The sequence below is a fragment of the Calypte anna genome, chromosome 1, assembly GCF_003957555.1.
Source record: "Calypte anna isolate BGI_N300 chromosome 1, bCalAnn1_v1.p, whole genome shotgun sequence".
Classification (NCBI taxonomy): domain Eukaryota; kingdom Metazoa; phylum Chordata; class Aves; order Apodiformes; family Trochilidae; genus Calypte; species Calypte anna.
Window position 1 is genome coordinate 35,078,483 of NC_044244.1, and position 3,227 is coordinate 35,081,709.

Genomic DNA, 3,227 nt, shown 5'->3' on the forward strand with positions numbered 1-3,227 from the left:
TTGAAAATTCCTGTACCATTCTCAGTCTCAATTCCTCAGGGAAATTTCTAACATAAATTTATTTTTTAATATAAAACCATTTTTTTTGCAGTGTTGATGTAATAAAAAATCGATCACTTTTAAAAAGCAATATTATATGCAAACCAGTTCTGCCGCTTTTACCTAAAGTAATACATTTAAATGTAACTTGAAGTAATCATAATATAATACAAATGGGTGGTAAAAGTACTCTCCTCCCCTTTATCTTGCAGCAATAACAGCCTAGTAGAAAGGGCTCTGAAAGGCCTTAGAAAAGCATGAAGAGGTCTTGTAGGCTGGCATGACACGCGTCATACGGTTCTCAGAGCACCAGCTGCTGCTTTTATGTTCAAAATGAGGATAATACTTGATTTGGCACCATTACCACACAGAAGACCACAGCAACAATGTACAAATAAATAGGCTCTTGTGGATCCAAACAGCCTAAACACATAAACCACATCCTTATGTAGTGCCCATTCTTCCTCCTGCTTTTGGTATCAAGGGACCTCCAGCTGTTGTAGTCACATGGAAGAATAACCCATGGTGTGAAAAGAGGAACTGATGGAAGATGGCACCAGTTAATCTGCTGCCATTCGTTCTCATGGTGGCACATGGCTTTGGAAGGTGTGTGGTTACTTCAATACTGGTGGCTTTTGCTGTCCTCGATAAACCTTACCAGGACTCTTCTCCCAGACCAAGTTGTACTAATGATAACTCTTTCTCCCATGACCAAATTTCTATTTCAGGCCCTGGTCCACCTCAGCCTTCTGAATTTTATGGTCTAAATAATGTTGGTGCATACAAAAATGTGAAGCACTAATGTTTTCACTGAAGAGGATCAACTCTGAAGTTGCTCTATGGAGAAAGAATATTTCACAAAGAAGCTACTGCTGACCACAAGAATGAGTAAGACATGCTTCGTAAGTCTACTCAAGAAGAGAAGGAAAACACAGCAGCAAATAAATAGAAGAGCTTGCATGATGTTTAGTCCTCTACACCATTTACAGAATTTGCTTAATTACGTCCATTTAAGAATTAGAATGATCACAGACTTTCCTGTAAATGCTTGTGGGCAGTGAATCCAGCAAATCAAACTATTTGGAAAGACTCCAAAATGGAAAAGTTGCCTGAGCAAGAAACAGAGCTCAGGGCAGTGTCCAACAGCTTCACCAATCACCTTTCATTATCTTAAAGAGCAAGGAAGAGGCCGTGTCTTTTCTTCTTCAAAGACCCCTGATGGTGTGCTTCAAATGCCAGTGGCAGTCCCTGAGGTAGCTTCTGAGGTGACTATAATGACTTTTTCATTCATACTTAATGCCCTTACCCTTTTAAATATCATTACAATCTATGCATGATTTTCTTCACGTCCTGCAAATCCTCTTGTGAATTTCTGTCAGATCACTCAGATAGCAAGGGTTAAGTTTTCTTTACTGCAGGAACTTTGTTCAGTGTGGCCAGAAGTACCACAGTGCTACATTTTGCCTTGTAGAAGACTAGTCACTAAAATCAGTTCATCATTAAACAAATCTGTGAACCCGTATCTCAGTACCTTTAACAGTACCTGTAGGCACTGGCAAATCCAGAAGTGAATCTTCCTTGCAAAGTCAATGAATTATTTAAGTCTCATGTGACTTGTGCATTCATAGATGTGAACTTTTACTTTTAAGCTGTGATCAAACACCTGTGATCAATATGAAAAGTTCAGTTAAGGCTGTTTGTTTGTTTGTTCCTAACTTTCATCTCTCACATGCTTTTTTCAGGTCATACTTTGAACTTTTCTAAAGGGTAAGGGATCTGGTCGTTCCTTTAACCAGAAAACTCCAACAGGTTTGAAACTCAATTACAGGGTTTACAGCTTCCAGAATTATTAACAACAGGAACGACACAAGATCTGCAGCTGACAAATTTTAATGTGCCTCAAGCTGGATAAGAACTGCAGGAATAATGCTAAAGCATCTCTGTGCCAGAGCTACATCTGGACTGACAGCAGGTGTGCTCCACAGCATATCTCTTGTCATGTTCAGAGAACTTTGTCACGGCTCTTGGGTTTTTCAGCTCTTTTCCAGCCTGTTCATCTTTCTTTCCAATGGAGACTACAGCATGGGGGCAGCAAGGTCGACGGGGATGGTCTGTACCCAGGTGCTGATGTGAAGTCAGGACAATGTGGGACATGGATGCTGATCCAGGAACTGGGAAGTACTCCCAGTCGTGGAAAAAAGAAATGCGCAGTCAGGCTAAAAATAACACTGAGCAATTTTATTCTTTGCAGTGATGTTTTAATATTATTTCAATTTAGTCTGAGAAGCACAACCTTCTTCTTGTCAGCTCATGATAGGGTAAAAAAAAAAAAGCAGCTTTATTTTTGGATGTGCAGCATAATGTACAATGCAGAACACCATCTATAATGTAGAACATTATGCACATTATGCTGCAGGAGATGCTCATTGGTTTCAAAATCACCTGAATCTGAAACATGAGTCTGGGTAATAGGCACATTCATTAAAAAGTAATCTAGAGCTGTCTTTGCAACCCTAACAGTTCTGAACGTGGGTAGGGGGTTTGGTGGTGGCGGAATAAAATACCATGACTTGACACCAATTTTCTTTACTTCGTGATGTTAAAACCCAACTCTGGAACATCAAGAGACTTTCAGGGTCTGGATAAAGCCAGCAGACAAGCACATGTTCGTGCCCTTTCCCCTGTTGCTCCTGACCCCATCCTGTTCACCCCGGTTTGAGGATGCGGGGCTCTGCTTCCTTTCGTTCCCCAAGCCCCTCGGCTCTGAAGCGATCCAGGCGCTTTCCCGCCGCCCCGGCAGCCCTTCCCTGGGAGCCGAGGCAGTGAGGCTGAACAAGAATCACCAGCAGGGACCCAGCACAGCTCGCCTGACCCCCAGCCCACCAGACACAAGACCCCCCATTCCCTTACAGCCGCTTGGCAGCACACCCGCTACGGGGAGGGGGCTGAACACCCTCGCAAGCGCCTCGACCCCTCGGCCTAACGCGGTCACGCAGGCAACAACAGCGGCACGGAGGGGCGGGAGCGGCCCCGGCGGGAAGGGAGCGGCGGGCACCGCGGAGCTGGACGGGACGGGCAAACCGCGGGCAGCCGCCACCCCTGCAGCTGCCGGAAGCCCCTCCGCCCCTAGCGCGGAAGTGACGCCTCCCGCCCCGCCTCCGCCCCTCGCTCGCTCGCTCGCTACCCCC